Consider the following 26,491-nt stretch of genomic DNA (forward strand, 5'->3'; position numbering starts at 1 on the left):
CTTCCGTCCTGATTTATAGTGAAAAATAAGATAATTAATTCTCCTACGTACAGCGTTCTCTGATCACCTTTACCTTTTCCCTTGGCGGGCAAGCCAGGAAGAGTGACCTTGCAGGAAAAACTTCCTCGGGTAACAGTTATGCCTAAACTGCCCAAGTAAAACCACTTGCCTCTATGACTCGGTATCAGAGTCCCCGTCCTTCTGGGGACAAGAGAAGAGAGTTTCTCACAGGTTGATGGACAGCAGTCCCCGCAGGGTCACCTCAGAGATGCTGCGCTGCTGGAACTGTCACTTCCAACCCCCAAGGTCACAGAACGTTCCTGAAGTTTCAGGGTCAGACCCACAGGAGAGTGGTCTCAGTTTGCTGCGGATGACCAGGTGGCCAGCAGAACCACTGACAGAAAAGGTTAAGGGGCCTCAGTGGGGAAGGGATGGCAGGCACACGCTCTCACCAAGCGGCTGCACCCTCTTCACACCTGGGACACTCTACATAAGAGCAATCCAGACACGGCCAACGTGGCCACTGAAAAACACCGGGAGAGATTTAAAGACCATCCTGCAAGGTGCACTGTTTCCTTGGCCACCTGGCCCGGCAGCCTTTTACCATGTGCATCTCAGGAGGTAGGGGTAGAGGAATGTCACATTGTTTGAGGGATGCTTCCTTTGGGGAGTAAATTTATACAACTTATGAGATCTAGAAGCAAAATGCTCTTTAAGGCAAGCACCCAGGATTCAGAGGTCAGCCACACCTGTCTGCATTCTCCAGCTCACCTGAGCATGTGACTGGCTATGTCCTGGTCCAGCGGTGATGCGTAACTGCACAGAGAAATATCATCTCTTGAGAAAGCCCTCCAGTCACCTATGCAAACCAACCTGCGTTAGTTAATACCTCAGGGACCTCCTTCCATTGTTACAACCACGGGTGTTCTAAGGGATGATGCGATGTGTTTACCCTCAAAATTGTAACCCGCGACCCCTGGGGAGCCCCTGGCTCTACAGGTGTGCTCTGGAGCGTGTCCACATAGACGGCTGACTCGCAGTCCCATGGGTCTAGGCTCTAACATTTCCACTGGTCACGTTTACAGAAGGGTGACAAGCGTGGAATGAACAATGCCCATCAATGTACATGTTAATGCTCTGGACAGGTATTATTTAATCCCTAGAAATAGCAACTGAAGTATAAATGAACCCAGTGTACTTTCTGCGGAATCCAGTGGAGAACCAGGTCGATGATTAGATATTTGGAAAACAGCACTTAAATATAAAACTTAAAAGACTCCAATAAAAGGGTACTTTCCCAAGAGAAATGCACTCAAGAGAGCAAATGGTGGAAAGCAGGGTTTGAGGCAGCCCTCGCTTTTCTGCATTTTCCTGGGCCAGAGCGACCATCATGCCCCCCGTCAGGTATGGGGACTGACTTCAGTGAGCCTGCTGCTCTGGTACAGAGTGGACCTGCTGAAGTCAGAGGCTGTGTCGCATTCACTGCGTCATCGGTCCCCAGTGCAAAACTGGTAAGTCGCAATAAATGCCAGTATTCAAAAAATATTCCCGGTATAAACTATTAGTAAAAACTGTGAATAAGTAAAGAACGAGCCCAAAGAATTCACGGATTATTTCTAAAATTCAGTTATGAACATGGAAAAGAAAATAGTTTACTGGTGATTTTCTATTTAAACAGATAGTGGGTGCGAAACACAGAAAAATATTTAGACTTAGGTGAGAAGGACAACCTGGCTGCAAGAGGAACAGTCTCGAAAGTGCACCCAGGCAGCGGCAGAGCCGCTCAGAGCCCTCAGAAATCTTTGAGATGCAACTCTGGATGGTGTGGGTGTTGGCCGGCTAAGGCAGCCAGCCGGCTGCGTGAGTAAACACAAGGTGGCCTCCAAGTCGTGAGCTGGCGCAGGCATTCTCATGGGAAGTAGAGGCTATCCTTGAAGAGAGAAAGGCGTTCTCATTTCCTGGCACATTACCCCAGTCTTTATGTTGAGATAATAACAGGCAAGTTCTTCTCACTATAGATTTTCTGTCCTTTTTACTTCTCTGTGTTTAAGCAGCAGAAAATCTAGTACTGGAAGGTAAACATCCTGACAGATGATCCACTAACTACCAGGTCACGGGCAGGACAGACGCCTCTGTGGGTTGGTCTGGAAATGCACTGTGGTTCTAAGACATCTCTTAAAAGACATCTCACCACCTTCAGGTAGTGAGTTCTGATCTGGACACAGTGCAGGAGACCCGAGAGGGTCCCGAGGGGTGGCGGGTCCCTCCCGGCCTGGGCAGCTCAGCCTTTCCAGGTGACAACCCTGCCGACCGTAGCTCTGGACTGGAGGGGCTCGGGGGCACTGCTCATTTTGCTTCAAGAACAGATGACCTTGTTCTCCCCATCTGTGGTGTACAGAGCACCCTGGCGAACAGGAGGAGAGAGACCGTGGATTGCTTTTACTCTTCAGCAAGCAACCGGTGTGTTATTTGCTCGTATGTGAAGAGTGGTGAGTGATGCCGTGTGTTCTAAGCGGAGGTGGTCACAGGCAGGAAGGCAGAGCGAGACAGCGAGAGGGGAGGGAAGGAATACTTGCACAAGTATTTTACTGTTATAAGAAGGCCTTCAGAACGGTACCAGGCTAAAGTGCGACTTGCTACCCCCGTTCTACCCAGCCCTGTAAATGCGCTGTTTGGATCCTAGCCATTCAGTGAACGTGCAAGCGGCTGCTAGAGTTGCTGTCTCTGCCAGGAGAGTCAGAAAGTGTGCACTTACGCAGCATCTGTCAACGCAAAGGCAGAAGCAATACGATTGGCTCAGCATTCTCCCAATTCCAACCCAATTCCAGTAACATATTCAGAGGATCACGAGAAGCAAAGATAACTTCCGGCGGCAGAAACGAAGCCCCACGTCCAGCTGTAAATCTCAACCACTGCCCGCCCAGGGCTAGGCCTCTGCATGTCTTCTGGTGAACACTGAAATCAGCAGTTAAATCTACACCCTGATTAGACAGCATTAGGTATTCAGTAGAAAAATTAAACTAGAAATAAGGATATGATAGTAGAAATCAAGGATAAAGAAACGAAAAAAAGAACGTCCTGTTACCTTGAAACTTTTAGATGAACCAAAGGTAAAGTAATTCCTGAGGTATATCCTTTAGATGGAAAAAGAAGACATTTTAGAAAAGAATATTCTTCTGTTCTCCGTAAAGAAGACATCCATCTATTAAAAAAACAGGCAGGAGAAAAAGAAGGCATAAAGGAAGCAAAGCGACCAAAGAGGGTGGAAAACAGAAGGCTTTTCCTGCAGAAATGGAACCTGCGACACAAGTGATCTACCTGGACGTACATCCAAAACATGGAGGATATGAATAAGGAGATGAAACAATGAAGGAAAGCTACATTATGTACATTATATATTTATATTATATATTTATTTTTACATATTATATATATTGTGTATATATATATAAAATGCCCCCCACGACACTGTAACCAATTTGCAGCCAAGCCCTTGGGCTTGACAATCAAACTTGTAAGACCAAACTTTTTAAAAAAATCATTAAGCAATTTAAAAAAAAACAAACAACTGAGATTAGAAATGAAGTTGGCTTCCTTTCTAGGAAAAGAGAAGGCTGAATACAGGTTTAAGGAAAGTGACTTTGTAGCACACCATCATCAGTCTTTCCCAGGTGGCCTTCCCAGGCAATACTGACGAAGTCGGCAGAAGCGGATCTGAAGAAACGACATGCTCTTAGAACCGCAAAGATGTGATTAAAAAGGAGCCGCGTAAATGAGACGAATTTATCTACCCCACAACGCCTGCTCTGTTTTTCACTAAACCACCCGTCTCTCATCTCAGTGTTTCAGCAGGACTGCTCCAACTCTCATCCCAGAAATCCTACTGAGTTTACTGGAAATAACGGGATTCAGATCACTCAAATGACGAAGAGCACCTGCTTTCCTGGAAGATGCACAACGGGAGGAAGCAGGAGACATCACTCAAGACGCGGTGCGAGGAGCAGCCGTCAGAGCAGCTCAGGCAGAGTCACAAGAGGAAGGAGTCAGCGCAGCTTCAGAGGAGCACAGAGCGAGCAGGGATGCCAAATCGTGCAGCTACAGAGAAAGTTAATAGACTCTTTTCCCAGATAAGGTCCTATGTCAAGGAATCTTCATCCACAAAAGGTAGTCCAACTGACTACTTCTGAACGCACATAGAAGTAGGTTTCTTTGTGGTAAGTATTTCATCTTTAGAACTTCTTTTCTAAATCAACCAAGGAAGGCACTGGCTTAAAAACATGGTGTGGCATTTCCGAACTGGAACATCCAGTTTACCGCTGTCTAAATTAAGCATCTTTACCAGGCAGCAGGGCTCTGAGAATTCTTTGCAGCCCTTGGTCCCGCAGAACTGGAGACAGAGAAAATTCATGCCCAGGGCTCTCAGTGGGGCTGACCAAAGGGCTATTTAATTGGCTTTTCAAATGAAGATAAAATATTACTTAGAAATAGAAATATTGGTTATAGTTAACATCACCATTTAGTTAAGCACGCGTGAGGATGTACGTGTGCATATGTGTGCATGCGAGCACACACACATGCCAAGACACACGACAGGTTGGAATGAAATAAACCAGCCTGTGATCTGAAGTGCTCTTAGGATAGGAGGACCAGTTGGCCCCAAAATTCCCTATTTTGCAATTTAACTTAGGGTCACTTAAAAAGAAGAGGGAGAAATAATGAAGAAACTCTACATGTAGACTTAGGAGGGTAAAAAAAACCCCTCTAAAATTAACCTTAACACCATTAGCAACAGCCAGCACGTGACCTATAGTCACAGAAAGTCCGCGACCAAGAGACTCCTGACACTTTCTGTTGCTGATTCTTACAAGCACCAGCATGGCTACAGGTGGGACCTTTCAGTTCTCTGGCTCTTGAACTCATTACGTGATGATGTCCAAGCATGGACTTACAAGGGTGCGGCCACATGACGTAATAGAAGAGAATTCCTGGCTCTCTAGTTACAAACCCTTGGGCTCAGCTCCAGTTTTTCCACCTGTAAAACAGAGCTACTGAGGCCTATCGTGCGTTTACTTCGTGAGGATGAGAGCAAGAGGGTGTGTCGTTTAGCCTCTGGTCAGAGCAGCTCCGGAAGCGGGGCTGCCTAGAGAAAAGGACCACTCACCTGATGTATGGCATGAAAAATAAATACAAACTTTAGACTTTATTTCTTAAAAATTAATTTTATAGCATTAATCACAACTGTCCACTGATCTATTTTTTTATGTACTGATCAATGGATATTAAAAGTTACTAATAAAAATGAAAATTAAACACAAATTAAATACGTTAAGGACTATTTTAAAAAAGATCTTTCCACGTATATTACAAAACAGATTTTGATATTTAGAAGGGCCCTCAGATATAGCATATCTCTATTCTAAAACCCTGTATTGCTGAAAAAAATTTATGTGAATCTATGACTTGCAGAGATACACACAGATTAAAGAGCAGATATGGGACTCAAGTCGGCACCCCTGGCACCTGGATACCTTCCTTCTACCTGAATATCTACTGATTATTCTGTATGGTAAGCTGAGTGATTTAAAAGTTTCATTATTAAAACATTAACTTTTAAATTTTAATGTTAATTTAAATATAAAATATACCAAAAAGGAACTCATGTTTAATGTTTCCTTATTATAAGAGTACATACAAATACACTGTTACATGTTTATTTAATCAAATCTAAGTATTCTTTCATTATTACAAAATTTATTACCTAGTTCTAGTTCATTTAGAATTGAGGGGTGGAACACAGCCACCTAAGTAATATTTAGCATGTAATTTTCCACTGGCCAAGACTTTGCTCTAATGGAATTATAATTAGAGCCAGAGCCAGAACTTAAGGAGAAGGGGCACAATCAACCCACATGTGGGGGCAACGACCCGACAAGGGGTCGCTGTCCTTCGACCCCTTGTATCTCACCTTTCTCACCCACGGTCCTAAGCACCCAGTCAAACATCCATGTGACAAACAGATCAATTCAACCATTCGTTCAACTTATACATTTAAGGGCTTTATGAGAATTATCCAAAGACCAAAAACACTGCCGCTGAAGGAAAGCACAAGCTAGAAGGGCGATTCCCATATAACTCGAATCATCCCAGTGAATAAAAAGCACAAATCCCAGAGTTCTGGGGAGGAAAGGATGCAGGTTCAACTACAGAAAGCCTACAGACAAGACTGATGGTCAGTTATGTCTTCACCAAAGTGGCACTTTTTGCCAACGAGACTCTTGGCAGCCCTCAGGGGCTCAGCTAGCACGACTGACCAAATATGGTGGGGAATGTGAAAACACCGCCGATATTAGCATTTATTTTTGAGGCTAACATAATGCAGTCCACAGGCTTGCCATCGGAGCCTGCAGCCACTAAGCGATAAGTGAGGCAGTGGAATTCAGATAATCCGTTGGTTCACACCAGTGTCACGCTCACTGGTAAATGCTGCCAGTCCCCTCTGGCCCTAAGGGTACCTCGCTTGCTTTTTAGGGGCATAACTCACAGGCACCGTATTAAAAAGGGAGTTAAATTATGAGAGCGCCAGTTAGCAATGATTTACTCATTAAAAAGTGCATTAAGCTCGCGCCCTGAGCCCCTCGACCTTGCAGCTGATCGCTCCTAAATGGCTTGAATAGAAGTGAGTTATTCACCTCCTGGCAGGGGCCCAAGATTTATCTATTTAAGCCACAGAGTTCTATCATTTATCTGTAAGCTCCCTGCTCGATGTTAAATTTTGAAACGCTGTTTTAATTATAGGAGGAAACTACGCTGAAACAAGTGGAAAGAAATATAGAACTCTGATAAAACAGGAAATATTTAAGCAATCTGGCACCTCTCTCCTGAGAAGTTAAAAGGATGCTTCAAATAATTTATGGATTTAAGGGGATAACGCCCTTGTTATAAAGGAACAGGGGCAGAAGGCCCGGACGTCTCAGGGGCACTTGACCCAGAAACGTCCTATTGGACTTCTGATTCTGGAAAAGAGCAGAACTCTGTAATTTATTAGAAAAGCCTGCACGGAAATTAATTTACAGCCTCGTTATCTCCATGCTACAGAGATAAATATAATTATTTCTCGTTTTGAAGTTAAAAAAGAAAAGCTATCTGAGAATAAGTGGATTCCCCCACTCATCCTCTTTCTGCGTGTTTATCTTCAGCATATATCAAATTAATGTGTCTGCGATCCAAGTAAAGAAGTCAAGTGTTTAATCTGAACTTCATGTCACTTTCTCAGACCAGGGAAAAGCAGGAGAGGTGGGAGAAGATGTCTAACCTGACACTGGCTGGAGACTACAAAGGCACAGGGACACAGCAGTGATTTCAGGGTGCTGAGAACGCCCCATATTTTTGGTTTATGAAAACTGCTGTGGAAAAGCACCAAGTGACATCATGGTTGTTCCTTGGCCGCTGAGGTGCCCTAGGTGTCAAAGGAGGGTCCACCTCCGCGGACTGCCCAGTCTGCGGGCCGCCCACCTCCCTCCAGCGTTTCCGTCCTTTCTACCTCCTGTGTGACTGCCCACCTGCCATCCCCACAGGACACAGCCCTTCGGTCTGGAGGATGAAGGCTGCAGACTTTTTTTTTTACACCAGTTGGCTGGCAGGCCAGCCTGGGGCGCAGCACAGCCATCCAGCCTCAGGCAGAGGCCAGCTTTGCCCTTTCCTCATGTTCTACACCCCCAAACAGAGAAGACTTCTGAACTCACTGGCTGCCCTGATGAATCAGGGTGTGCGTGGTCCTCAGGCCGCTTTGAGGACTGCTGTCTGCAGAAATGCCAAGGACGGGGGACCAAAGGGACTGAGCTGGGAATCACAGCACGCTCTGCAAAGTGAATGTTTCTGTAACTTACAAAAAACTTCCTGCTTGGTCATTTGTCTGAGAAAAGAAGAAAAGTTATGATATTTCTCCTCCCCTCCTCCTAAAAGGTAAAAGCAATGCCAAGAATGTCCTCTAAAAATATAACATTAATTTCCAACTTCAAGAACTTAGCATACTGCCATCAAGTTCAATCTCCATCAGAAATCCATTAGGGTCTATACTTTTAGGACCTATCAAATCCTTCTTTCTCAGTTGTGTAATTCTGTTGGAATTTTACTGTAACAAGCACTAAAATATCAATGGGAAAAGGATAATGACCAGAAATGGCGCAGATTTTATTCTGTGATAAATCAGATAACTTCACCACATCTCAGAGAACGAAAGGGGAACATAATTGCAAGCGGGCTTCACACTATTAGGACACTGCATTCACGGCAGCCTGCAGACCCGACAGCGACTTGGTTAACAGCCTCCTAGATGAGAGAATGCCCGTTAGGGGGACCTGCGAGGGCACCTTCCTCTGACCCGGGGGTTCTGCAGTGAACAATGGCTACCTGACATCGTGTTTTATCTACTTCACTTCAATTAATTATACTTTTTAAAAATCAGGAACAAAAACAATATTTATTTTATTACATTCATCTACACCAAGGACTGAGGGTGAAAACGACTGACGTTTGCACGTCCGAGGTGGCACTGTTTGGTTATTGTAGTAAGAGATTAGATCTGACTCTTAGGAGATGGTAAACTTACCCCAGCAGCTTCAGGCTGTAAGTTGCATAAACGATTAAACCAGCAGAGGTCCTTCTTATTGGTTAGGTCTCATTAACGACTGGAGAAAATGTTTCTTATTTTCTTCTGTTTGTTCTTAGAATTTTACTCTGAGTGGTGGTGTTAGCAGTGGCCGCTGCTGCCACTTTAAATTACCGACCACTTCCGCCATGCCAGGCTCTGCACACACACCCCTTTTCGCATTTATTCATCATAACAAGCACGTGAGATTAGTAACTCTGTTATACCCATCCCACAGATGAGAAAACAGAGGCACAGAGAGGGCAAGGAACTTGCCCTAAATTGGAACCCATGACAGTCTGTTCTAGGGCTTTATTCTTTACCAATTATTTAGCAGCTATATTTTCAATAATACTTTAAAAATAATCCTAACAGAAACCTTGCAAGTAGACATTATTACCATTTTGGAGCAGGGACCACATACTTGGGGAGGTTTACCAAGTTGTGCCACTTCTACAAATCCTTTTCACTTGTCCTCCCTCCACACCTCAGTGACACTGTCCCAAGGCAAGTGCTCACTACCGTGGGCCTCAGGACAGCTGAGCGGTGTCACCTCCAACCCAGCAGCCTGACCTTTCCAAGTCCAAGCGACCATCCCTCTGAAGGTCAAAGCGAGGCATCCAACGTATGGGGCGGGGAACAAACGGGGCCTGTGAATGGCTGTGTCGTCCACTCATATCCTTGGCCTGTCTCTCAACGTCCAGAAAAGATTATGCTAATTTGGAAAAATGTTAGCGGTAGTCCTGCATGATTAGAAAACTTCTGATTATTTTAAAGAAATGGTCAACTTTGCAGAAATATTTGAGCTCCTAATTTAGGCAGACAGGCTAATTTTTTTCCATTTTGTTGAGAGTATAACTGACAAAAGTTATATATATTTAAGGCACACACTTGATGTTTCGATGTATGTAAACACTGTGAAATCACCCCAGAACCAAAGCGGATTAACATCCCGTCACCTCACAGGTAACCTTCCTCTTTCTCCTTTCACTGTGACACCACTGAAGATCTACCTTCTTTGCAAGCTTCACGTACGTGGTACAGTATTAACGATGGTCCCCACACTTTCCATTAGGTCTCCAGAACTGCTGATTCTTAAAACTGGGCTACCACTCCCTCACTGCTGGGTCACGACAGGGGTGAGTGGCTGGTACAGCAGTGGTACCACGCACGGCGGCAGGATCACCTGGGAAGTTGTTTAAAAATGCATTCTTGGGACCCACTCAGACTTGCTGTGTGAGAGACTCGGGGGGGCAGGGCCCCCAAGTCTGTGCTTTAACGACAGCTTGCAGCTTCCAAGCCGTCCTCTTGCAGCCAGAAGGCTGAGAACCTTTGAGCGAGGACAGCAGAGAGGAGGAGCCTGAACCTGGGAAACGGTGCGGGTGTTAGAGGTTACGTGATGGCGCCAGTATCTCGTCTAGATGCTGAAACCACCCGTGAAACCAAAGAGCTCCAGAGGCAACTGACTATCAACGTGCAATAGTTACATCTAAGTGATACAGCTAAGTATATAGACTGTTATGGGCGATGTTTAACTTCTGAAGGTGTTAGGCTTTTGAAATCATTCAAAGTGCAGTGTTCTCCGCAGGAAAAACTATGAATACTGAACGCGCTCATTCTGGCCTCAGCAATGCCACACAGCAGGGGCAACAGGGCAGAGCTTAAGCAGCACCTACTATTAAGCTACGCTCATATTTAAATGCGGTATTTCTTTTCTTTGGGAGAGACTGAAGTTTACACCCACAGAGAAAAGCAACGACACACACACTGTTTCACAGAAGTGGCCCCTCCCTGGCCTCTGACAGCAGCCTGCCTTCCGAACCCAGAGTCTGCCTGTGTGCGTTTCGATCACATATCTGTTACCAAAGCCCACAGTAAATCCACTCTTAATTAACCTTTTAACACCCCGTATGAATTACTTACGAATAACTTTTGGATCTAACAGACAGAGCCACAGTGAGCAGGTGGCTTAAGTTCAACGGCGTTTGGGACAGGGCAGTGTTAGTCTTGCACCGCGCGTGTAAACGTGGGCATCCACCGCACGCCCCGGCCCGCTCTGCTGAGACCTGGGGCTCGCTCGCAGCCGCACGGGCGTCCCCACCGCAGGCCACGCCCGGGCAACACACGTGACTGTGCCCCGCGCTGAGCCTCCTGCTGGCACGGCTGCCAGGCCCCTCGCCTTGTTTACACCAGAGCTGCACTTAGACCCAAGCCAAAGAGAGGAGGCTGGGGAGAGAGACACGAGTGCAATGCCAGACCCTGACTTTCACCACCCCCCATCCTACCCCAGTGCAAGAAGGGGGACCCGGCCTGGGAGGTGCTCCTGGAGAGGCCAGAGCGTCGGGGCGAGTGTGGCAGAGGCCCCTCGTCACCCCTCCCGCCGGTCCCAGCCCCGCTTCCCAGTTCAGTTGCCATTTTGGGCCCCCCTCACAAATTGAACCCTGTTTTCCAAATTGGCTGGAGAAACGTTTTTGCCATGCTGAAATCATTTCCAGAGCTATATCGGGAAACCTGAGGCAGCCGGGCAGCCGGACAGCTGGCCTGTGAATGAGGTGCATTGAGGCGAAATTGGATTCACGTGAAGGGCCGTTTACGCGGAGGGGGTGGAGGTGGACGGAGAGGAATCGATGAATATAAGAAATTCAATTAGCTCAAGCAGCCCTTTAGAAAACATACTGGAGAATATGTGACCTGCCGTGAACCTCGTACAAACCTGAGACCTCTGGGTCTCGAGAGGGGAAGCTGGGTGGGGAGCCCTGGGCAAGGAAGGGGCTCCCCAGCCTGGGAGGCTGCGGAGAGTCAGGGTGGGGGGGTTCATGAAAGCCAGCCTGCAGCAGGAGATGAGGGGTCAGCCTAGCGAAGAAAACCATTCATTAACCCATCATGGAACACCTGACACAAAAAGAAACATGGCTTTTCATCTTAGCTATCACGGTTTTCTTCAGTGAAATGAAATTAGGACCTATCGTGTTCTTGAAAACTTATTGATCGATTTTTGAGCCTAATGCTTTAATTGACTGCAATAATATTTTGCTCACACTTCTAATCTGATCTTCCTGCCCCGCCAAGAAAAGCCATGGGGACTCCCCGGGAAGAACGACCCCAGTCACAAGTCAAGGGTTTTACAGACGTTTACTCCTGTCCTGTGAAAATCGCCTGCTGTGGAAAACTGGCCCTTCCTTAAACAATCATCTAATTTTAATATCAAAACATTTAATAATATTAAAACATTAATAGAAGGGAATATATGACATTTCTTAAATACTGCTTAGTGCTTTCTTTACAGTTTCAAAGTGCAAACACGTATTTATCTCATTTTCACCTGCATCTTTCTTATTGTATACAAAGTAAGATGTTACAATCTACTGTTTTGTTTCCACAAAACAATCTAGTAAAATTGTTCCTATCTAGTAAGGGAATAAACATATACCAGATACTACAGGCTACTTTGCTGAAAGCTTTAGAGAGAAACAGTATGGGAATGAAAAAAACCACGTTTTTAAGAATCACGTTTTTAGGGGCTTCCCTGGTGGCGCAGTGATTAAGACTCCACCTGCCAATGCAGGGGACACGGGTTCGAGCCCTGGTCCGGGAAAATCCCACATGCCGCGGAGCAGCTAAGCCCGTGCGCCACAACTACTGAGCCTGCGCTCTAGAGCCCGTGAGCCACGACTACTGAAGCCCGCACGCCTAGAGCCCGTGCTCCGCAGCAAGAGAAGCCACCACAATGAGAAGCCGGCGCACCGCAATGAAGAGTAGCCCCTGCTCGCTGCAAATAGAGAAAAGCCCACACACAGCAACAAAGACCCAACACAGCCAAAAATAAATAAATGAAATAAATTTTAAAATAAAAAAAATAAATAAAAATCACATTTTTATGTGAAAGATTTTGAGCTCCACGGAGTTTGGGGATGACGTCTTACACTCTTCCCAAATACGCTCCCAGTGCCCACTGATACTGGGGTTGTGGCAATCGGTATTTGAAATATATTTGCTGGGAGGGCTATGGGAGTTTACTTATTAACAATCACAAAACATTTAAAAAATCACATCCCCTCGGTAACTTCCAAACGAAAGACATTGCTTTCTCTCCATCAGCCTCCGTAGTTGAGAAACAGATTCGGCGTCTTCCAGAAGTCATTTGAAGGCGGCACGCTGCGAAGGTGCTCTAAGGCCAGGGAGGCCCCAGGGCCCGTACAGCGGTTTCTGGGGGTTTCAGCCCAGGGGCTGCGAGTGCAGGAGTGTCGTCGGAGGGCAGTGCCTGGCCAAGCCTGCCTTCTATCTGCGCACAGAACTCCGGCCTCTGGAAAGAGGAGCTGTCTCTCCAGTCACTGCGTTGTTTTGCCTTTTTGAGAAGTCTGTTACTTAGCATGGATGGGGTTTTTGGCTCTAGACAAAATATTTATGCCGTATCTAGTATACCTTAAAGGAAGGAATTAACATTAACATGCAAAGTGTTGACAGTAGTTGACTTTTTGAAAAAAGCACGTATAGAAGAAAGGTGATTTAGCGAAGAAATCTTTCTCTTTGACTTGCCTGCTTTATGCTTAGAATGTTCACAAAAACTGTAGGCATTACATGGAATACATTCACTTGAAAACAGCATCTGACTTGAATGCACTTGACTTCAGCCTTCCTGATCCACGTCGAAAATCGCAGCCTATCCAGGCTAAAGGGGAACTGTACTCAGAATACGATGAGGGAACGTGCTCTGCTTGTTAAAGAATAAAATAAAGTAAAACCAGTATCAGCGTTAAAAGCGGAAATCTTAGGAAAAAGCAATTTCTAAACACTCCAACATAGATGGAAAGCTGCTTGAATCATGTACCATGTACCTGTATTACTGATTAAATGACTTTTTATAAAAGAAGTGACTATGTATGTGGGGGACTTTTAACTAGTGCGACTTATCAAAATCACTCATCTAAAAAAAATTATATATAACCAAACCTCCTTTATGGTCCCAATTTTGCATCTTTAATGCTTATCTTCTGATGAGCATTAAAGAAATGTAAATTTTCAGGAATTCATTGGGAGGTGCCTTAAGGTTGCTAGAATGAGGCTGCCTTTCCCATCATGTGATTGTAGAGTGAGAATTTAGCTGCATTTTTTTCTGCGGGACAAAAACGGCACATGTTACGAAAAACTAAACAAAAGGCAGATTGCTAGTAGATGGCATGACTGCAGGAGACAAAGGTTCAGGAGGTCACCTGAGTTCCAGCTCCAGCTTTAACGCCCCAGCGCCAGCGAAGAAGCGGAGAGCGTCTGCACTGCTCCAGGAGCAGGGCTGCAGCCACCGCCATCCACAGGGCGCGAAGCCTGCAGCACGGGGCCTGGTGTGCTGCGCACAAATGAGTGTCTGTGGCAGGTCTGCTGGAGTCTCCTCTCAGGGCCGTGAGCCCCTCCTTTCCAAAGAGGGATGGCTTCTGCCAACTACCCCACTGCCAAGCAATTCCTATGCCATGATGCTTTCTTTTCTTAGGCAATTAGATGTTTTTACATCAGAATGGGGTGCTCTCAATTTCGTGAACTTCTGACACATCATAGGAGGCAAAGGATGTGTGCTTGCAAAACGTGTATAAATCAAAAAGGTATTGCTTTATGCTCTTACTGCACTGGGAGAGCTCACGATTTCAAAGCACCCTGTGGGGTGTCCTTCTGTGAAATGAACTTCAACTCCCGATGCTTTCGATGTCCTCATTTTTATAAATTATGTTGCTGTGATTTTTCTTCACTCTCACCCAAGACACAGTTTTAAGTCTATACAAATAATTCACATAGCCTAAAAGGAAAGATTTTTTTTGAAGTTTTCATTCAAATGTGAATAGACAGTGCTGTCAAGTGCCAACCTCCAGCTTCTTGATGAAAAAGGGCTGGCGAACTAGTGGGGCCCAAGCTCACCGCTACCAGAGCTGGACGGGGACCACGGGCAGGACAGCTGTTCTCCATCTAATCCTCAGTGAGTCCCAGACAGCCTTTCTCCGGAAAGCAACCCCTTCATACCTGAGCATATCTGACACTGTGTGCGGGGCGGACCCTAGCCAGGCGGGGGCCCTCTGCCTCCCTTCCTGCTTGGGGCCCACAGCCAGCCCTGCCCCACGAGGAGAGCCTCGCAGCCTGCCCTCTTGCTTCCAGGCACAAGAAGACTTCGAGAGGAAAGAAACCTTCTGAATTAAACTGCTCATGTTTCCAAAAAATTCAAGGCGTGAGATGGTTTAGAAACGACCCAGTTCAGTCTCTGTGTGGACGCCATCACCTCCCTCCCCAAGGAGCTCAGCCACGGTCAGCGTCAGGGAGGGAAGGAGGCAGCGGATGGCCGCTGCCCGGGGCTCGAGCAGCAGCGGCGGCTGAGCGGGTGCGGGACGTGAGCAGGGGCTCTTTCCTCCCTGGGAGCCCCTCTCCTGGCTCTCCCCTGTCTGTGATGCTTACTGGTCACGCGGGTTCACAGCAGCCGGGGAGCAGGGCCCCCAGGAGCCCTGAGGGAGAAGGCATCCTTGAGACGGGCGGACAGGGAAGTGGGCACAACGGCCTCACCCAAGCAGAGCAGAGCGGCTGCCCTCCACCTCCTGGGGCCGCTGCACGTGGGACCCCCTGCCGGGCCCCGGGCCCTGCGGGTCCCAAGGTCAGGTGCTCCTCGAGGACAGCCTGGAGCAGCGTGCCAGCCTGGGAGCTCTGGGGATCCGGAACGATACCATAACCAGAAGCTGCATTTTCCTCTCAGTGACAACACACACGCAGGTCAAGGGCGTGAATGTGCCCTTCGTCCCTCAGTTGAAGTTCGTTTAGAATCTGACCACGTTAGGTCAGTTAAGTACACGGGGTGCGCCCCGTTGATATGGGCAGGCAGTTCGCACATCAGCAGGCCTTTGTCCTCTGTGGGCCCCATTCTCTCTTTTTCACTACACATCTGGGAAGGGCCTGATCCAGAGAGCAGCCAGGAGGCGGGCCGCACCCCAGGAGCTGGGCTGGAGGGATGGGGTGCGAAGCTGGGGCCCGGGCCAGCCACCCTGCCCCCACCTGCCCCCCACCTGCCCATCCACTCTGAGGCCCAGCTCCCTGCCCTGTGCATGGGGCAGGACAACAGTGTCCTCCCTCCTCATCAGGAGGGTGCTGGCTTGTCTGTTCCTTCAGTAAACGTGGACCAGGCGTAAACACGCGCTGGTGCCACGCCAGGTCCGAGGGGCCAGTGACAATCACTCACGAGCCTGGAAGAAAGACGGCGGCCCCTACTCAAGGTAGATGAAGTATAGGACACAAGGCAGCCTGCAAACGGATTCTCAGACCGGGGATGGGGGCAGCCTCGTGGAGCTGCGTGGAAGGTGAGGATGTTGGAAGCGTCGCATCGCGCCAGCCGCCCTCTGAATAACTCACGCTGCCCGTGATGGGCCAGGAGGTGGGTCGGGGCCGGGGGTTTAGGAGTAAGCGGGGCCTCAGAGCACAGAGCAGGAGGAAGATGAGCACAGATCACGCAGCAGGCGGACCGCAACCGAGACAGACGCCACGAAGGAAGGGACAGACGGAGATGACGGCCGTCAAGGTGCCTCGTCAGCTATCGCAACCTTCATCCATGCCGGTCTCTGCTGAGAAGACTGAAGCGGAGGTCGGGGAATAAACCAGGAGGCTTCCTTTGCCCCCCGCCCCATCCATCCAGCCTGTGGAGCTGGTGAGACATCTACCGGAAAGAACACGTACAGTGTCGGATTCAAATGTTACCGGTGCTACTGCTTTTCTGAATGCTTTGATCTAATATTTATGAACTAGTATACTTAACAATATCTAACTTCGTCACTAAGAGGAAATTTAAAACCATGGTTCCCGTGAATCAGGGTTACGTGGAGAGAGAGAAAGGGAGCAGTGGCTGCAATTCTCCATGCGGCAAAGAGGGGTAAAGGTGACCTGAGAGGTCTGTATAGAACTGGCTCCGCCGGAGAGAGAAGACCTTCACTAAGAAAGCCCAGTACGAAGGCTGCAAGGAAGCAAGAGGAAAACCCCTTGGGCCATTCCAGGAAATGATGGAAAAAAGCAGAAGTTTTACTAAGTTTACTGTAAAAAAATATTAAGTTTCAAAGCCAAAGAACAACCTCCTAAGGCTGCAGAAGAACGTCAGCTCAGACTGTTTTGTAAACATGACGTCATCTTAATAGAAGACACATTGGCGGGGCTCTGGCAGCAAAGACGCTGGCCGAAGAGAACACCGTCACCTGTGACGGGATGCCACAGGCTCCCACACCGTCTGGGCTAACGTTTAAGGTGTGAGCCACTTGCTTTCCACACGGGACGGGGGGCTTCGGGAGGGGGGACCCCCACCCCCGGGCAGGCGGTTCCCAAGCAGATGCGGTGGGTACGCGCTCACCCGAGCCAGGCGATGCCTGCACCACACGTGGCTTTACAAGCAACACTGCCGGCCGCCTTAGACGCGACACAGCAGAGACCCCCCTGCCCATCTTTTTATAACTAGGCCCTTGAATTTAAGAGCTAAGCATTACTGTCGTTAAAAATACGTTCAGAAGGAACCCACGCTGGTAAGTGGGTTCAGAGACTTAAAGATAGTTTATGCTGAAGTATCCTACACAGATAGAAAGGACACACGTTATAAGCCCATGGATAAATGTGCTTTCAGAAACTAATCATGAAGTTTTATGATCACCTTTTACCAAGCTTTAAAATAACGTGACAATATGGGACAACAGTGGAAAGACAAAACTGTAGCCAAGGGGGCTAACAGCTCTGGCCGGAGGACACAGGATACGTCGCTGACTTCTGGTTTTCATTTCCACGTCTAATCAAAGCAGACAATTTCTAAGTGAACCTTCGAGTCTAAAATGTTATACATTGAAAACAGAGGCTGCCTAACTTGCAAACAGTGCTTCTGGTTGCCATCACTCCCAGAGCGTTTCAGACAACTCGCTCACGCCAAGCTGCTGAACTAATAATGTGCTCCTCCTATCCGGGGGAGACGGGCCATGCTGTGGCTTTTTCTTCCTTCCTTGGCCATTTCCCCAACACGGTTAACTAGCAAGGAATCAAAATCAGAGCGCGGCCGAGGGCAAGCAGGCCCTGGGAGCTGACACAGTTTCCAGGTGAGCTGGAGGCCCCTGGGCCTCAGCTCCCAGCTCCGGCCCCAGGCCCAGGGGGCGGGCAGGCCTGGAGCCCACCCACTGCCCAGCACCTGGGCTGCACCACCTGGGCTGCAGAGAGCCTGTGTTAAATAAGGTACACTGTGGAACAGAATTCTGATTTTTGACCACGGCAAGTTCTTAGTGCATCTATTCTGAATTTTAATAGTGTTAATACCTGGGCTCGGTAATGAGATGTCCTTGCTGGCACTGGTGGTGTGACTGTAATGGTGCATATGCTCCCACCTCGCAAAACTACACAGGGTTTGTTACATTAGCTGTTTGCCTCAGTACAATTAGAAATACAGAAGGAAAAATACATAATGAATGAGATTATTCTAGGAGCCAGGCTACCTAATTTGGGGAATTGCAGTAACTCTTTCAGATCAGTTGAAGATCATAGATTACTGTTTCCAAAAACTACGTCATCCAAACAGAAAGCGTTGCTGCATCTTCCCCAAACACTCTGTGTACCGGGAGAACCTGTGTTCTTCCCTCAGGGGGGGGCATCTTCAACAAACACTCTGTGTACCGGGAGAGTCTGTGCTCTTCCCTCAGGGGGGGGCATCGTCCCCAAACACTTTGTGTACCGGGAGAACCTGTGCTCTTCCCTCGGGGGGGGGCATCTTCCCCAAACACTTTGTGTACCGGGAGAATCTGTGCTCTTCCCTCGGGGGGGGGCATTTTCAGATAGTAGTTTTTGAAGGGCTGTCAAGAAACGTGCTGTGGCCTCTGGTATGTGTGGCAACCACATATTAAGTGTCCCTGAAAAGACATATGCCCGCCCCCTTCTATTCCATCATCACCACATACCACGTGCTTGTCACTTAGACACTGCAGAAACCAAAGGAAGCACACCATTCTCACCCTCAAGGAATTCGAATCTGCCTAGATGGACAGACACACAAACAAATAAGTAACAAATCACTGCCACAGAGGCTTAGACAGGAGAAGGCCTACTGTGGGCAGGAAGACTACCGCCCAAAGGTAAAAGGGTACATACAGCTTTATACAAAGGTGAAAATACTCCAAATTGAAACATAAAAGAACAGCCTATGGACTGGAAGATCTGGAGGGAGGCTCCTTTACGATGTCCCGCGCTGTGTCGTATACAATTGCCAAGTGACTCAGAGTTCCAGAAGCTACGATTAGTCTGCATGCTGAGTGTTGAGGATGTGAGAGTATTTAAGACGGCCAAAAGGGAAGGTTTATTTCTCCAAATTTCCTGACTCTTAAAACCCAGTTTTCACTCTACAGGCACTGACTGGGGCCTTTCAACCTTGCGCAGAGCTAGTGAAATTTACATGCAGGACCAGAAGCAATGGTAAACATGAAAGTTCCTCACGGACTAAGAAGCAAGAAAGCACGAAATGGCAGTCCTTCCGAAAATGTCAATTATCTGGACCAATGGAAATGTCAGTTTGCAGTAAACTATTTTTTCCCAGATAACTGACTAAAATAAGCCAAGGGTCCTTGAGGAAAGCCTTAGAAAACCAAGTATCATGCAGCTAGAGACATAATAACCCCAAATGACCTACCAGCCCCCAATAACCTCAACAGAAATTCAGGGCTTGATCATCGGGAAAATAGTTGAAATTGTTATTTCTGAGAAATTGCACAGGCATGTTTAAAAAAAGTCTATTTAAATGGCTACTTCAGCCACAATAATCAGATTATAGAATAAAAATACTAAGAAGCCATATATGACCACTTATAATGTGTCTATTAAAAATTCATTAGATTAAAAAATATCTTTACAATTGGATATGGTTGTATATTTAAATATCTGGGTCAAATAACAGATATAAAAACATGCAGATCATTTCAGTTGAAATCACAACGTTTCTCTGGAATTTGTTTAACATATATGCCATTTCATTATTTAAGTTCATAGGAAACAAGATGTTCAGTCCAGAAAGTAAACATCAATAGGGTAATGTGAGAAAATCCAGCATTCTGGGAAAAGCTGAACTTTCCATTGATAAAAACTTAATGTTAACATAAAGATATGCTATAAAACCAGCAAGGTCTCCTCATCACAAAGGGCCTCATTTCTTCCTGTGAAAGTATTTATTAGAGACTGTACGGCCATCGGGAGGGTCACTGTTTTGTTTATGAAGTTCTAAATAGCTAAGTTTCAGATATTCAGTAAGGAAAGCGAACACATTACCACAGGAAAGAACGTTAATTATTATTAGTCTTTGATGGTGTCTTTTTTTCCAACTTCAGAATCAAATTTCTACAGTGGTTAATATTAAGTTTCAAGTCATACAAAAACATGGCCACGATGCATGGTTTTACCTTACAAGCTACTCCTTGTTTTCTGTTTCCAATGCACTATTTTGTTTGTACACATGGAGAACTGGTTCATGCCACACGTTCCCTCTCATGCAGATTTGCTCAGTGGGGATTTAATCTAGCACCCTTTTCTGTACGGTTCCATGGAGTTGTGCAGGAACGAAGGGAGGGCTGGGAGCAACTTCTAACCCAAAAGCCCCTTCCGGCGAGTCCAGCTCTCTGTGAGCACAAACATCTCGGACGTGCTTATCCCACAGTTTCTTTGGTCTAAAACATTTACAAGGGCAGTGCGAACCAGGCACTGATGTCACTACAATTTTTTTTTTTAACATTGAAAGCACCTTTACTCGTTCCATTTTCTTTTGTCTTCCTCAATTAAAATACAGCTTCTGAGCTATTGCATTTCCCTTCCATTTAAAGCCTGTACACACAGAGCCTGACACGGAGAGAATGTGCTCCTTGTTGGAAAGCTTGTTCTGTTTCCTCCAAACCAGATAAAGTCCACTCAGATGTGCTGATGGGCACCTCCCCCTTCCGTGCCCTCCCAACCTCGGATGCCTTTCCCGTCCTCCTCCAGCGTGTTCTTGGGTGGGCAGAAACCTGGGGAGACGCAGCCACCAGGCAGCTCACTGCTCTCCTGAAGCACATCTGGGCTTTATATCAGGCCTTTAATTAATCCTCAGTGAAAGCCAAGCTATGACATTTTGACTGGGCAGGCTCCAGTTCTGGACAGGCCTTGATTTATTGCGACTGAGTCTCCACCAACTTTGATTTATTTCAGCTTTGGGGAGGAGGGCAAGCTCAGAACAGAAAAGCGCTGTTGAGTGTAGAACACGTGACATGAGGACAGGACCTCCAGACTTCCGAGGGCCGCAGGACAAACGGTGCAGAAGAGAACAGCCTCTGAGAAAGCCATTTTCAAAAAATCTAAGATTCAAATAACATGAAGTTGTACAAAACGAAACAATCTTGGATGAGAGAAAAGGGCTCCTGAAACAGCTGGCTGCTGGCGGCAGCGCAGGGAGCCCAGGCCTTATCTCTGGGAAGAGGGGGACTCCCCGCAGGCTGCCTTGGCTGGGGAGCCAGCCGGCCTGGCCCTCCCTCGCTCCCACCTGCGGGAGAAGCCCCGGGATGACACCCCTGGTCAGCTTTTGGCTGATGGATTTCCCACGCTGATTTCCCATGCTGATTTTTTTCAGGCAGACAGAGTAAGTCAAAGAAGGCGTAGTCATCTGATGAAACAAAGACAAAGGAGTCAGCAATTTTAACGAATAAATTTGTATCTGTCCTGGGAAGGCCTCTCCTGGCTAAGGCCTCGACACTCTGCTGTGGGCACGGCCCACACACCAGGACGGTGACCCAACTGCCAAATAAGGGTGTGCAGATGCCAGCCACGGCCCCGGGTGGAGCCTCTGACTGCTGGGGGCTCTGCTCCCTCCCTGGAGGGTGACAGCCCCGGAGCTCGTCCTGGCCCATGTCACACGGAATGGGCAGCTAACAAAGGAAAGTGTCAGAAACCCATCAGAGGCAAATCTACGCTCCCCGAGGGGGACGACGGTAGGAAACCGGGTTGGAAGCAGAGGAAAGGGGACAAGGGCACGAGAGGTTAGCAGGCCCGCACGTGCCCCGCCCTCAGCGTCCGGGGCGGCGTCTCCACGCTCCCCGGGCAAGTTGCTTGGCCAAACTGCGCACCGTTGCTTCATCGGCCAAACGGGGATGAGACGCTTATTCTGCAGGGCTGCAGTCCAGCTCTCCCCACGTCTTACCTGGGCCCCCCGGTGCTGAAGACGCAGGTGCGGCGCTGCCGGACACGGGACGCAGGAGGACAGGAGCTCACCTGCGCACCTGCCCACAGCACCGGCACACGGCTCTGGGTGTGAGTGGTGGGAAGGGCCCGCCGGGGTGTCTGGGCGCCCGAGGGCAGGAGCGGGAACCCTGCGTCTGCGCATGCGCCTCCGCCACCCTCACCGGGCATGGAAAGCACGCATCGCCTTGTCCCCGCTGCACGCCTGGAGATGCTGCTCCCGGAGACACAGCGCTCTTCACTCGGAACCCCTGGTGACTGACACTGCAACAATGGGTGCGCACAGCCACAGCGCTGGGGCTGGACTCGGGGTGAAGCTGATGGACAGCGCTGTGCGGCGAGCAGCACGCGTGGGAGGAGGGTCCTCTGGGTGCCCGGGCGCTGGGAAGTCCGCGAATCCCTCAGAGTCCTAGGTACGATTTAGGCCAAACCAGAACCCAAACTGCTGTCAGTTAAACAGCCAGAGATGCCTTTGTTTTGTCATTGAAGCCTATTCTAATTTTTACGACTTTAAAAAAGAAATCTAAAGTCAAAGTTATCTGAATACACCTGTTCACTGCTCTTGAAATCTAAGCCTTCACATCTCTATGATATTCTAGTTTCTCGGAGATTCTGGGGAAGCTGGGGATTGTGGAGTCCAGCTGAGCAATGCTGCACATCCTCCAGGCCCACAAGCTGCAGCCGCCGGGGATGCGCGTCCTGGGTGTACACAACCCGGGTGCACACGTCCTGGCTGTACACACCCCAGGTATACACGTCCCGGGTGTACACCACCCGCGTGAGCACATCCCAGGTGTACATGTCCTGGGTGTACATGACCCGGGTACACACGTCCCAGGTGCACATGTCCCAGGTGGGCATGAGCCAGTGTACATGTCCTGGCTGTACACGACATGGGTATACACATCCTGGGTGTACATGTCCCAGGTATACACGTCCCAGCTGTGCACAACCTGGGTGCACACGACCTGGGTATACACGTCCCGGGTGTAGACGTCCTGGGTATACACATCCCAGGTGTACACGACCCGGGTGTAGACGTCCTGGGTGTACATGACCCGGGTATACACATCCTGGGTGTGCACGTCCCAGGGTTCCTGCCCCCTACCCCCCCCCACCAGTGCTGGGGAGCAGGGGACTCGGCCCTCCGGCAGCCGCCTCCTAATCTCAGCAGGCCCGTGGCCTCCGGGGGTCCAAGGCTCCCTGAAGTGTGGCCACAAGGCCCCTGTCACTCGTCACCCGTGTGCCCAGCCCCACGCGGGCGGGGACCAGCAAGCACCTGAGGTGGGGCTCACGCATACTCACTGCGGCCACACCTGGGGGAGCAGGCAGGGCGGGGCGCAGCGACCCTGCTTGGACGCACAGAAAAGCTGTCAGGAGCCCTCCCTGCCCCCGTCACTTATGAGCAGGAAGATGAGGCTGGGTTGCTCCATCCGCGGGTCTGGGCCACGAGCCCACCCAGCAGCATCTCCTGGTGTGCACGTGGTTTCTCTCGGGTTTGACCATGGGCTTCTGGGGAAGATGCTGCACGCAACTGCATTAACTTTAACTGCCCCCCCAAGCACCCAGACGGCCTAAAGCTCCATATGACTGGGGGGTGTGGGGAGATGGCAAGCCAAGGGCCACACGGTCCCACATACCAGTTTTCCAAAGCTGAATTTTAGGAGAATTTAACAAAGAAACAAATCTGGCAAAAGCGATATATTGTGACCTATGAATAGACAGAACTTTCTAAAAACTTCTAAAAGTTTTAAGAAACCAAAAACTGTGGATAAACAACAAGGTCCTACTGTATAGCACGGGAACTATATTCGATATCCTGTGATAAACCATAACAGAAAAGAATATGAAAAAGAATATATATATGTATAACTGAGTCACTTTGCTGTACAGCAGAAATTAACACAACATTGTAAATCAACTATACTTCAATAAACTAAACTTAAAAAGAAAGAAATCAAAGACTGAATACATACTTTGGGCCACATAGTGGTGAAATAAGGGAAGTAAAACAAACTCTCCTAGGAACGGTCTACCTTAAAGGGGGCTTTTAACTAAACCAGAAGAACACCTTTCTTACAGGACGTGGAGTCTTTATTTTCCCAGATGAACAGGCCAGTCATCTCACAGAGCAAATGTCCACGACTTGCTCCCGTGTACAAAGCAGGGCAGTCACAGGACGAACGTGAAAGCCACCCTCCCCCGTGAGCCAGCGTGGCCTTGGGGGGGGGGTACACTTACAAAAACACAAACAAAATTTTCAATCAACATGGAGTTATAAATAGTATGTTGTATGCCTGCATATTAGAGACACCACCCATCAGTAAGAGGACAATACCGTTTTTTATACATTCCTTTTCTTATATTTTTCACTTACAAGTTCCATCTAAGGTTTCTCTTCGCCAAGTAGTTGATGAGTTGACCAGTTTTGTTCTGATTTTCTTTTGGTAAAAAATATTTATTGGAATGAAGAGTTTTCTGTGAGATACATGTAATTTGAGTTATGACATCAACTTCAATAAAGACTGTGTCATTCTGATATCACCACCCAGCTGACACGACTACCCAGAAAGCAGCAAGGGTCCTGGAAGGGGACCCTTCTGTTCAGCCGCGTCTCCTGCTTCCTGACCCGCTGCTTCGGGTCACCACTCTGACGCTCCCATAAGCACCTGGCAAAGCATGAGGTGTCTGCCCCTCGGTTCTGAGGCTGCAGGAGGGGCCACGGAGAAGGTGGGCTTTGCGGTGGCTATTTGCTCACACGTGGTTGGGCGTGCACTGGAATGAGCTGCAGTATCCTGCCTCTTCATATTTTTAAATAACTAAAATTGAGAGCGGAAATCCCAGAATCAGGAGTCTTGGGGTAAAATCCCAGATTTGCCCCCAGACTCCTGGCTGACCCTAAAGGCAAGCCATTTTCGCCCCAGGGGAGTTAAAACATCCACATCTCTGTAATTGGGAAAACTATACCAACTTCTTCCAAAAAAAGGTTTGAGATCCTTACCGAAAAAGATGCTGTGTAAATGGAAAGAATGACATGGACTCACTGAAAACCTAGGCTGTTAGTCACACCAGTAAAGCTACAAGTGTTTGATTTACGTGTACTGCTGCCCCTAAGAACAAAGAGAGCACACCACGAGCTTACGACGTTCCTTTTAAACAGACGTTTGGAGCTTGTAACTAGCAAAGTTTGGCAGTCCTCAGAACCATACAGAAAGGTGCAGCTAAAACGTTCTCCAACGTTAAATGGATCCTTACTGTGAAGTTAAAGCACTTGTAAAGTAAAGTAAGTTAGCCCAGAATTCCACCTGACAACTGGGATTCCTCCTCCCTCTGAATTACCTGTCTGAAAGAACAGAGTCACAGTGAATCTGTCTGGCCTAAATCAAAGACCCAAAGATATATGCTCCTTTCTTACAGTTAATCCTGTGTCAACAACTACATCCTTTCTAAGGTCCTTTAGGTAAAAAAACTCCGGGATTCTCTGGATTGCAAAAGGATCTGCTCTAAGGCTTGAGCTGCCTTCCTTGTTACCGGCGCCCTTGGTGTCACGGCCATTCTTGCGCGGCTGCTGCCCCCAAGAAGGTTGAAGTCATGCACTTGTGGCCTTGCCGGTGCTGGGAAAAGACTGGAAAGAGAATCCTGTGCCTGCCCCCTCTTGCAGCAGGGACAGCCTGGCCGTGACCCCATCTGCTCCTCAGTGGGACAAGGACAGGCCACCGACTGTCAAGTCACACGATTACCACAGAGAAAAAGTACAAACTGCTCATCCCAAACGACGGCCTTCTACGAGCATCCAGGTTTTCTTTTCTCATGGATGCCCTTCTTCAGGCTTCCACACACGTAAGAGCTGGTTTTAAAATATGCAGCTCTGCGTGAGAAGGCAGACTCGAAACCCACGAATCTACAGAGTCCCGGTGCAGCGCTCGCCACGGCAGGTCAGCTCGCGGTGTGACCTCAATGTGGCCAACCTGTAAAGTGTGAGGTATATACCGGGTTGTGAAGACTGAGTACAGAAGACGATAAAGAGTGTAAAATGTCTTGATAACATTGTGCAGTTTTAACACACTTAAATGGTATATTGGATATAATGGGTTAGATACACTATTAAAATTAATTTCACCTGTTTCTTTTTACGTTCTCAAATGTGGCTGCTAGAAAATTTTAAATTATATAAGATTAAATGGCTTGCACGTGTGGCTTGAATTATTATTATTATCCAATTATTTCTATTGGAGAGTCACACGCTATATCATCTCTTACCCTGGTATGGAAACAGAAATAAATGTTAGCTTAAATTAGTCTAGACTAACTCAGGAAAATTGAAAAAAAAAAAAAAGATGACATTGGGCTGCATGAATTATGTTTCATTTAGGGATTTCACAATGTCAAAACACCAAAGCATACTCTGCACCATTGAAAACAATATGAATTTTATACTAGATGGTAATTAGACTTTTATGGAAAAAGTGCTTATTCTCAGATTCTGAACCTTACAGCGCATACGGCTCTAGCCCCTCACTGTGAGGATGAGAAAGGCAAGACTTGGAGTGATAGAGTGAGTGTTTCAGGCTCCACAGTTCGAGGTAGCAGCACAAGGCTGAGGACGCAAGACCGGGCGGCGGGGCT

At 47.9% G+C, this 26,491-nt stretch overlaps 1 protein-coding gene and 1 long non-coding RNA gene across 5 annotated transcripts in view; both read right to left on the minus strand.

Moving 5' to 3' along the window:
• Positions 1 to 19,366, minus strand: part of LOC109551529 (uncharacterized) — a 31,343-nt gene extending 11,977 nt beyond the window's left edge. For both annotated transcript variants that reach the window (XR_012334264.1, XR_012334263.1), the window contains exon 1: positions 772 to 19,366. This is a non-coding gene — a long non-coding RNA (uncharacterized lncRNA). The remainder of the gene's footprint in view (positions 1 to 771) is intronic.
• GMDS (GDP-mannose 4,6-dehydratase) overlaps positions 1 to 26,491 on the minus strand; it is a 479,997-nt gene that overhangs the window by 211,368 nt on the left and 242,138 nt on the right. The gene's annotated exons all lie outside the window — the stretch shown is intronic.

This window comes from Tursiops truncatus, chromosome 10, assembly GCF_011762595.2.
Source record: "Tursiops truncatus isolate mTurTru1 chromosome 10, mTurTru1.mat.Y, whole genome shotgun sequence".
NCBI lineage: Eukaryota > Metazoa > Chordata > Mammalia > Artiodactyla > Delphinidae > Tursiops > Tursiops truncatus.